The 11,442-nt window shown below is 40.1% G+C and overlaps 1 non-coding gene across 1 annotated transcript; it reads left to right on the forward strand.

Annotated features, from left to right (window-relative positions):
* Positions 1 to 11,094: 11,094 nt before the first annotated feature.
* LOC130952741 (small nucleolar RNA R71) lies at positions 11,095 to 11,198 on the forward strand. The gene has a single exon (XR_009074918.1). It is a non-coding gene; the product is annotated as a small nucleolar RNA R71 (small nucleolar RNA).
* The last annotated feature ends 244 nt before the right edge of the window (positions 11,199 to 11,442 follow it).

An 11,442-nucleotide genomic window follows, 5' to 3' on the forward strand; every position in this document is an offset into this window, starting at 1 on the left:
ATGATGCAAGGTGATGAACGCCCCTACACAAGAAGGGTCAACTTCAATCAAAGGTTGGACCAAGTCCTAATGGACATTTGTGTGGAAGGCGCCCAATGGAGAGTAGACTCCAAAGGCAAACCGGTCCAACTAAGAAGACTGGACCTCAAGCCTGTAGCTAGAGGATGGTTGGAGTTCATCCAAAGATCCATCATCCCTACAAGCAACCGATCTGAAGTTACTGTGGATCGGGCCATCATGATTCATAGCATCATGATTGGTGAAGAAGACATCTCTAATGAACTCTACAAAATAGCTGACAAGCCTTCATACATGGCACGGCTAGCCTTCCCCCACCTTATATGTCATCTATGTTACTCAGCCGGAGTTATCATAGATGGAGATGTCTCCATTGAAGAAGACAAGCCCATCACCAAGAAAAGGATGGAGCAAACAAGGGAAGTTCCTCACGGCCCTCAAGGAGAACATGAGGAAGTTCATCATCAACAAATGCCTCAAGGAATGCACTTTCCTCCCAACAACTATTGGGAGCAACTTAATACCTCCTTAGAAGATTTGAGCCATAATGTTGAACAACTAAGGGTGGAACATCATGAACACGCCCTCACTCTCCAAGAAATAAGAGAAGATCAAAGAGCAATGAGGGAGGAGCAACAAAGGCAAGGAAGGGACATAGAAGAGTTGAAGAACATCATTGGTCCTTCAAGAAGAAGACGCCACTAGAGGTGGATTCATTCCTTGTTCTTTATTTTCTTTCTATTTTCGGTTTTTGGTATGATGCTTATCTATGTTTTGTGTCTTTATTCCATGATCATTAGTATGTAACCATGCCTTAAAGCTATGAATAAAATCCATTAGTCCTTCACCTCTCTTAAAAGAAAAATGTTTTAATTCAAAAGAACAAGAAGTACATAATTTTCGAAATTATTATTGAATTTAATTTAATTATATTGATGTGGTGACATTAATTTTTGTTTTCTGAATGAATGATTGAACAGTGCATATGTCTTTTGATATTGTTGTTTATGAGTGTTAAAATTGTTGGCTCTTGAAAGAATGATGAACAAGGAGAAATGTTATTGATGATCTGAAAAATCATGAAATTGATTTTTGAAGCAAGAAAAAGCAGTGGAAAAAAAAATTATTATGATCTAAAAAGAGTATATAGAAAAAGAAGGAGCAATAGAAAAAGCCAATAGCCCTTAAAACCAAAAGGCAAGGGTAAAAAGGATCCAAGGCTTTGAGCATCAATGGATAGGAGGGCCCAAGGAAATTAAAATCCAGGCCTAAGCGGCTAAACCAAGCTGTCCCTAACCATGTGCTTGTGTCATGAAGGTCCAAGTAAAAAGCTTGAGACTGAGTAGTTAAAGTCGTGATCCAAAGCAAAAGAGTGTGCCTAAGAGCTCTAGACACCACTAATTGGAGACTCTAGCAAAGCTGAGTCACAATCTGAAAAGGTTCACCCAGTTATGTGTCTGTGGCATTTGTGTATCCGGTGGTAATACTGGAAGACAAAGTGCTTAGGGCCACAGCCAAGAATCATAAGTAGCTGTGTTCAAGAATCAACATGCTCAACTGGGAAAGTCAATAACACTATCCCAAATTCTAAGTTCCAAGAGAGACGCCAATACCTCTAAACTACAAAGGAAGAAGTGAGATGCCAAAACTGTTCAGAAGCAAAAAGCTACAAGTCCCGCTCATCTAATTAAATTAATATTCATTGATATTTTGGACTTTATAGTATATTCTCTTCATTTTATCCTATTTGATTTTCAGTTGCTTGGGGACAAGCAACAATTTAAGTTTGGTGTTGTGATGAGCGGATAATTTATACGCTTTTTGGCATTGTTTTTATATAGTTTTTAGTAAGTTTAAGCTACTTTTAGGGATGTTTTCCTTAGTTTTTATGTTAAATTCACATTTCTGGACTTTACTATGAGTTTGTGTGTTTTTCTGTGATTTCAGGTAAATTCTGACTGAAATTGAGGGATTTGAGCAAAACTCTGAAAAAGGCTGACAAAAGGACTGCTGATGCTGTTGGATTCTGACCTCCCTGCACTCGAAATGGATTTTCTGGAGCTACAGAACTCTAAATGGCGCGCTCTCAACGGCGTTGGAAAGTAGACATCCAGGGCTTTCCAGCAATATATAATAGTCCATACTTTGTTCGAAGAATGACGACGTAACTTGGCGCTAAACGCCAAGTACACGCTGCTGTCTGGAGTTAAACGCCAGAAAAACGTCATGATCCGGAGTTGAACGCCCAAAACACGTCATAACCTGAAGTTTGACGCCAAGAAATGCCTCTACACGTGGATTGATCAAGCTCAGCCCAAGCATACACCAAGTGGGCCCCGGAAGTGGATTTATGCATCAATTACTTACTCATGTAAACCCTAGTAGCTAGTCTAGTATATATAGGACCTCTTACTATTGTATTAGACATCCTGGATTGTATTTTCTATCCTGTGATCACGTTTTGGGGGCTGGCCATTCGGCCATGCCTGAACCTTTTGCTTATGTATTTTCAACGGTGGAGTTTCTGCACACCATAGATTAAGGGTGTGGAGCTCTGCTGTACCTCAAGTATTAATGAAGTTCTATTTTCTTTTACTCAAATCCTCTTTTATTCTTATTCCAAGATATTCATTCATACCCAAGAATATGATGAATGTGATGAGTTAGATAACCCTCATTATTATTCTCACTTATGAATGCGCGTGATTGACAACCACTTACGTTCTACATGCAACACAAGCTTGAATGTGTATCTCTTAGATTCCCCAACAGAATCTTCGTGGTATAAGCTAGATGGATGGCGGCATTTATGAGGATCCGGAAAGTCCAACCTTGTCTGTGGTGTTCCGAGTAGGATCCTGGGAATCCGGAAAGTCTCACCTTGTCTGTGGTATTCCGAGTAGGATTCCGGTAATGAATGACTGTGACGTGCTTCAAACTTGTAACCTGCTGGGCGTTAGTGACAGACGCAAAAGAGGGATTCTATTCCAGTAGGAGCGGGAACCAACCGGTGATTGGCCGTACTGTGACAGAGTGCGTGAGCATTAGCTTTCACTGCGAGGATGGGATGTAGCCATCAGCCATGGGTGATGCCTCCAGACTGGTTAGCTGTGCGAGTGACAGCCGCATAGGATATTTCCCCGAGAGGATTGAAAGTAGCCACAGCTGATGGTGAACCCCTATACAAAGCTTGCCATGGAAAGGAGTAAGAAGGATTGGGTAGAAGCAGTAGGAGAGCAGGCGTCCTTGAGCCATACAGCATCTTCATATACTTAACTGAAATTCCTATACACGAATCTACATAAGTATTCTATCCCTTTTATTATTTATTTTATTATTAATAATCGAACTCACCATAAACAGATTTAATCCGCCTGACTGAGATCTACAAAGTGACCATAGCTTGCTTCATACCAACAATCTCTGTGGATTCGACCCTTACTCACGTAAGGTTATTACTTGGACGACCCAATACACTTGCTGGTTAGTTGAACGGAGTTGTGAAGAAAATAAACAGTGCCATAAGAGTATACATCCTTTATAAACAAAATAACAAGTGATCACAATTTCGTCCACCAAAGTGCATCGAATATCTTAAAATAAGAATAAGTCGAATTGAATAGAAAATAGTAGTAATTGCATTGAAACTTGAGGTACAGCAGAGCTCCACACCCTTAATCTTATGGTGTGTACAAACTCCACCGTTGAAAATACATAAGTGATAGAGGTTCAGGCATGGCCGAATGGCTGGTGCACGAAATTGTGATCTCTACTTTTCACAACTCAAACAATCCCCGGTAGTGGCTTCAAAAACTTGGTGCTCAATACCATGGTCTAAACATAATTTCACAACTTCGCACAACTAACCAGTAAGTGCACTGGGTCGTCCAAGTAATAAACCTTACGCGAGTAAGGGTCAATCCCACGGAGATTGTTGGTATGAAGCAAGCTATGGTCACCTTGTAAATCTCAGTCAGGCCGATTCAAATGGTTATGAATGATATATGAATAAAGCATAAAATAAGGATAGAGATACTTATGTAATTCATTGGTGAGAATTTCAGATAAGCATATGGAGATGCTTTGTCCCTTCCGTCTCTCTGCTTTCTTACTATCTTCTTCCAATCCATCTTACTCCTTTCCTGGCAAGCTGTATGTTGGGCATCACCGTTGTCAGTGGCTACAGTCCCATCCTCTCAGTGAAAATGTTCAACGCGCTCTGTCACAGCACGGCTAATCATCTGTCGGTTCTCAATCAGGTTGGAATAGAATCCATTGATTCTTTTGCGTCTGTCACTAACGCCCAACCTTCAGGAGTTTGAAGCTCGTCACAGTCATTCAATCATTGAATCCTACTCAGAATACCACAGACAAGGTTTAGACCTTCCGGATTCTCTTGAATGCTGCCATCAATTCTAGCTTATACCATGAAGATTCTGATTAAGGAATCCAAGAGATATCCACTCAATCTAAGGTAGAACGGAGGTGGTTGTCAGGCACACGTTCATAGGTGAGAATGATGATGAGTGCCACAGATCATCACATTCATCAAGTTGAGGAACAAGTGATATCTTAGAACAAGAACAAGCTGAATTGAATAGAAGAACAATAGTAATTGCATTAATACTCGAGGTACAGCAGAGCTCCACACCTTAATCTATGGTGTGTAGAAACTCCACCGTTGAAAATACATAAGAACAAGGTTCAGGCATGGCCGTGAGGCCAGCCCCCATGATCTAAGAACTAGATGTCCAAAGATGATCCTAAGATCTAAAATGATCAAAAGATATAAAATACAATAGCAAAAGGTCCTATTTGTAGAGAACTAGTAGCCTAGTATTTACAGAAATGAGTAAATGACATAAAAATCCACTTCCGGGCCCACTTGGTGTGTGCTTGGGCTGAGCATTTAAGCTTTCATGTGTAGAGACTTTTCTTGGAGTTAAACGCCAGCTTTTGTGCCAGTTGGGCATTTAACTCCCATTCTTGTGCCAGTTCCGGCGTTAAACACCGGGCAGTTTTGAGCTGATTTCGAACGCCAGTTTGGGCCATCAAATCTTGGGCAAAGTATAGACTATTATACATTTCTAGAAAGCCCAGGATGTCTACTTTCCAACTCAATTGAGAGCGCGCCAGTTGGGCTTTTGCAGCTCCAGAAAATCCACTTCGAGTGCAGGGAGGTCAGAATCCAACAGCATCTGCAGTCCTTTTCAGCCTCTGAATAAGATTTTTGCTCAGGTCCCTCAATTTCAGCCAGAAAATACCTGAAATCACAGAAAAATACATAAACTCATAGTAAAATCCAGAAAGGTGAATTTTAACTAAAAACTAATAAAAATATAATAAAAACTAACTAAAACATACTAAAAACATACTAAAAACAATGCCAAAAAGCGTATAAATTATCCACTCATCAATGGCCAGCCCCCAAAACGTGATCAATAGTCTCCTTAGATGAATAATAATATAAAACTATGACCAAAGATGTCTAATACACTAGTAAAAAGTTCTATTTATACTAAACTAGCTACTAGGGTTTACAGAAGTAAGTAATTGATACATAAATCCACTTCCGAGGCCCACTTAGTGTATGTTTGGGCTGAGCTTGAATGTTACACGAGATGAGGCTTCTTTTGGAGTTGAACTCCAAGTTGTAACGTGTTTTGGGCGTTCAACTCTGGTTCGTGACGTGTTTTTGGCGTTTGACTCCAGAATGCAGCATGGAACTGGCGTTGAGCGCCAGTTTACATCATCTAATCACAAATAAAGTATGAACTATTATATATTTCTGGAAAGCTCTGGATGTCTACTTTCAAACTCTGTTGAGAGCGCGCCATTTAGAGTTCTGTAACTCCAGAAAATCCATTTTGAGTGCAGGGAGGTCAGATTACAACAACATCAGCAGTCCTTTGTCAGCCTCCTATCAGAGTTTTGCTCAGGTCCCTCAATTTCAGCCAGAAAATACCTGAAATCATAGAAAAATACACAAACTCATAGTAAATTCCAGAAATGTGAATTTAGCATAAAAGCTAATGAAAACATCACTAAAAGTAACTAGATCATACTAAAAACTACATAAAAATAATGCCAAAAAGCGTATAAATTATCCGCTCATCAAAACACCAAACTTAAATTGTTGCTTGTCCCCAAGCAACTGAAAATCAATTAGGATAAAAAGAAGAGAATATACTATAAATCCCAAAATATCAATGAATATTAATTCTAATTAGATGAGCGGGGCTTGTAACTTTTTGCTTCTGAACAGTTTTGGCATCTCACTTTCTCCTTTGAAGTTTAGAATGATTGGCATCTATGGGAACTTAGAATTTCGGATAGTGTTATTGATTCTCCTAGTTAAGTATGTTGATTCTTGAACACAACTACTTTTATGAGTCTTGGCCGTGGCCCTAAGCACTTTGTTTTCCAGTATTACCACCGGATACATAAATGCCACAGACACATGACTGGGTGAACCTTTTCAGATTGTGACTCAGCTTTGCTAGAGTCCCCAGTTAGAGGTATCCAGAGCTCTTAAGCACACTCTTTTTGCTTTGGATCACAACTTTAACCACTCAGTCTCAAGCTTTTCACTTAGACCTGCATGCCACAAGCACATGGTCAGGGACAGCTTGATTTAGCCGCTTAGGCCTGGATTTTATTTCCTTGGGCCCTCCTATCCATTGATGCTCAAAGCCTTGGATCCTTTTTACCCTTGCCTTTTGGTTTTAAGGGCTATTGGCTTTTTCTGCTTGCTTTTTCTTTTTCTTTCTATTTTTTTCGCCAAATTTTTTTTTTCACAAGCTTTTGCTTTTTCACTGCTTTTTTCTTGCTTCAAGAATCAATTTCATGATTTTTCAGATTGTCAATAACATTTTCTTTGTTCATAATTCTTTCAAGAGCCAACAACTTTAACATTCATAAACAACAAGATCAAAATTATGCACTGTTTAAGCATTTATTCAGAAAACAAAAAGTATTGTCACCATATCAATATAATTAAACTAATTTCAAGGACAATTTTCGAAATTCATGTACTTCTTGTTCTTTTGAATTAAAAACATTTTTCTTTTAAGAGAGGTGAAGGATTCATGGAATTTATTTATAACTTTAAGACATTGTTATTAAACACTAATGATCATGAAGTAGAGACACAAATATAGATGAAATAATAAGCATAAAAACCAAAAAACAGAAAAAAATAAGAACAAGGAATGATTCCACCTTAGTGGCATCTTCTTCTTGAAGGACCAATGATGTCATTAAGCTCTTCTATGTCCCTTCCTTGCCTTTGTTGTTCCTCCCTCATTGCTCTTTGATCTTCCCTTATTTCATGGAGAATGAAGGAGTGCTCTTGATGTTCCACCCTTAATTGTTCCACATTGTAACTCAAATCTTCTAAGGAAGTGTTGAGTTGTTCCCAATAGTTGTTGGGAGGAAAGTGCATCCCTTGAGGCATCTCCGGGATTTCTTGGTGATGAGCTTCCTCATGCGTCTCTTGGGTTCCATGAGTGGGCTCTCTTGTTTGCTCTATCCTTTTCTTAGTGATGGGCTTGTCCTCCTCAATGAGGATGTCTCCTTCTATGATAACTCCAGTTGAGTAACATAGATGGCAAATAAGATGAGGAAAAGCTAGCCTTGCCAAAGTAGAGGACTTATCGGCTATTTTGTAGAATTCATGAGAGATGACTTCATGAACTTCTACTTCCTCTCCAATCATGATGCTATGAATCATGATGGCCCGATCCACAGTAACTTCAGATCGATTGCTAGTGGGGATGATGGAGCGTTGAATGAACTCCAACCATCCTCTAGCCACATGCTTGAGGTCCAGTCTTCTTAGTTGAACCGACTTGCTTTTGGAGTCTCTTTTCCATTGAGCTCCTTCCACACATATGTCCATAAGGACTTGGTCCAACCTTTGATTAAAGTTGACCCTTCTAGTGTAGGGGCGTGCATCTCCTTGCATCATGGGTAAGTTGAATGCCAACCTCACATTTTCCGAACTAAAATCTAAGTATTTCCCCCGAACCATTGTAAGATAATTCTTTGGATTCGGGTTCACACTTTGATCATGGTTTCTAGTGATCCATGCATTGGCATAGAACTCTTGAACCATTAAGATTCCGACTTGTTGAATGGGGTTGGTTAAAACTTCCTAACCTCTTCTTTGGATCTCATGTTGGATCTCCGGATACTCATTTTTCTTGAGCTTAAAAGGGACCTCAGGGATCACCTTTTTCTTGGCCATAACATCATAGAAGTGGTTTTGATGGGCTTTGGAGATGAATCTTTCCATCTCCCATGACTCGGAGGTGGAAGCTTTTGTCTTCCCTTTCCCTTTTCTAGAGGATTCTCCGCCCTTAGGTGCCATCAATGGTAATGGAAAAACAAAAAGTTTATGCTTTTACCACACCAAACTTAAATATTTTTTGCCTTCGAGCAAGGGAAGAAAGAAAAGAAGAAGAAGAAGAAGAAAATATGGAGGAGAGGGGGAGAGGTGTATTCGGCCAAGAAGGAGAAGAGAGGTTTGTGTTGTGTGAAAATTAAGGAGAATTGAGGGGTTTATATAGGGAAGTGAGAGAGGGTAGGTTCGGCCAATTAGGGTGGGTTTAGGTGGGAAAGATTTTTGAATTTTGAAGGTAGGTGGGATTTATGGGGAAGAGTGGATGGATGTGAGTGGTAAAGGGGGTAATTAGGAAGAGAGATTGAGGTGATTGGTGAAGGGTTTTTGGGAAAGTGTGTTATAAGATTAATTAGGAGGTAAGGTATGAATATGTTAGGTGGGGATCCTGTGGGGTCCACAGATCCTGAGATGATCCTGTGGGGTCCACAGATCCTGAGATGATCCTGTGAGGTCCACAGATCCTGAGGTGTCAAGGATTTACAACCCTGCACCAATTAGGCATGTAAAATGCTTTAGCATACCATTCTGGTGTTTAAACGCCGAAGTGATGCACGTTTTGGGCGCTCAACGCCCATGTGTAGCATGTTTCTGGCGTTGAACGCCAGTTCCATGCTTGTTACTGGCATTCAGCGCCAGCTTTCCTCAGGGCATATTCTTGGCGTCCAAACACCAGGATGTTGCTTGTTTCTGGCATTCAGCGCCAGCTCCATGCTCTGTTCTGGCGTTGAACGCCAGCCAGATGCTCCTTTCTGGCGTTTAAACGCCAGTAAGTCCTTCCTCCAGGGTGTGATTTTTCTTCTGCTGTTTTTTATTCTATTTTTAATTTTAATATTTTTTTTGTGACTCCACATGATCATGAACCTAATAAAACATAAAATAACAATGAAAATAAAGTAAAATTAGATAAATAAAAATTGGGTTGCCTCCCAACAAGTGCTCTTTTAGTGTCACTAGCTTGACATTGGGCTCTCTTGGAGCCACAAAGGTGATCAGGTCAATGTTGTGGATTCCCAACACCAAACTTAGAGTTTGGATATGGGGGTTCAACACCAAACTTAGAGTTTGGTTGTGGCCTCCCAACACCAAACTTAGAGTTTGATTGTGGGGGCTCTGTTTGACTCTGTACTGAGAGAAGCTCTGCATGCTTACTCTCCCTTGTTACAGAAGGATAGCCGTGTACCTTAAACACAAGGTAGTCCCTATTCAATTGAAGGACTAATTCTCCTCTGATAACGTCTATCACAGCTTCTGTTGTGGCTAGGAAAGGTCTTCCAAGGATGATGCATTCATCCTCCTCCTTCCTAGTGTCTAAGATTATGAAATCAGCAGGAATGTAAAGGCCTTTAACCTTTACCAACACGTCCTCTACTAATCCATAAGCTTGTCTTACTAACTTGTCTGCCAATTATAATGAGAATAAGGCAGGTTATACCTCAATGATCCCTAGTTTCTCCATTACAGAGAGTGGCATAAGATTTATGCCTGACCCCAGGTCACACAGAGCCTTGTTAAAGGTCATGGTGCCTATGGTATAAGGTATTAAAAATTTACCATGATCTTGTCTCTTTTGAGGTAAAGTTTTCTGAACCCATTTATCTAGTTCACTAATGAGCAAGGGAGGTTCACCTTCCCAAGTCTCATTACCAAACAACTTGGCATTCAGCTTCATGATGGCTCCTAGATTTTGAGCAACTTGCTCTCCAGTCACATATTCATCCTCTTCTGAGGAAGAATAGTCTTCAGAGCTCATGAATGGTAGAAGGAGATTTAGTGGAATCTCTATGGTCTCTATATGAGCCTCAGATTCCTTTAGGTCCTCAATAGGAAACTCCTTCTTGTTTGAGAGACGTCCCAGGAGGTCTTCCTCACTAGGATTTTCGTCCTTCTCCTCCCTTGTGCATTCGGCCATATTGATTACATCAATGGCCTTGCACTCTCCTTTTGGATTCTCATCTGTATTGCTTGGGAGAATACTGGGAGGAGTTTCAGTGACTTTCTTACTTAGCTGGACCACTTGTGCCTCCAAATTTCTGATGGAGGACCTTGTTTCACTCATGAAACTTAAAGTGGCCTTAGACAGATCAGAGACTAAATTTGCTAAATTAGAGGGGCTCTGCTCAGAATTCTCTGTCTGTTGCTGAGAAGATGATGGAAAAGGCTTGTTATTGCTTAGCCTGTTTCTTCCACTATTATTAAAGCCTTGTTGAGGCTTTTGTTGATCCTTCCATGAGAAATTTGGATGATTTCTCCATGATGAATTATAGGTGTTTCCATAAGGTTCACCCATGTAATTTACCTCTACTATTGCAGGGTTTTCAGGATTATAAGCTTCTTCAGAAGCTACCTCTTTAGTACTGTTGGATGCATTTTGCCATCCATTCAGACTTTGAGAAATCATGTTGACTTGCTGAGTCAACACTTTGTTCTGAGCCAATATGGCATTCAGAGCATCAATTTCAAGAACTCCCTTCCTCTGAGGCGTCTCATTATTCACGGAATTCCTCTCAGAAGTGTACATGAATTGGTTATTTGCAACTATGTCAATAAGTTCTTGAGCTTCTGCAGGCGTTTTCTTTAAGTGGATAGATCCACCTGCAGAATGGTCCAATGACATTTTGGAAAACTCAGATAGACCATAATAGAATATATCTAATATGGTCCATTCTGAAAACATGTCAGAAGGACACTTTTTGGTCATCTGCTTGTATCTTTCCCAAGCTTCATAGAGGAATTCACCATCTTTTTGCTTGAAGGTCTGAACATCCACTCTAAACTTGCTCAACTTTTGAGGAGAAAAGAATTTATCCAAGAAGGCCGTGACCAGCTTATCCCAGGAGTCCAGGCTATCTTTAGGTTATGAGTCCAACTATGTTCTAGCTCTGTCTCTTACAACAAAAGGGAAAAGCATGAGCCTGTAGACTTCAGGATTTACTCCATTTGTCTTAACAGTCTTACAAATCAGCAAGAACTCAGTTAAAAACTGATAAGGATCTTCAGATGGAAGTCCATGAAACTTGCAA

Source organism: Arachis stenosperma, chromosome 9, assembly GCF_014773155.1.
Source record: "Arachis stenosperma cultivar V10309 chromosome 9, arast.V10309.gnm1.PFL2, whole genome shotgun sequence".
Lineage (NCBI taxonomy): Eukaryota > Viridiplantae > Streptophyta > Magnoliopsida > Fabales > Fabaceae > Arachis > Arachis stenosperma.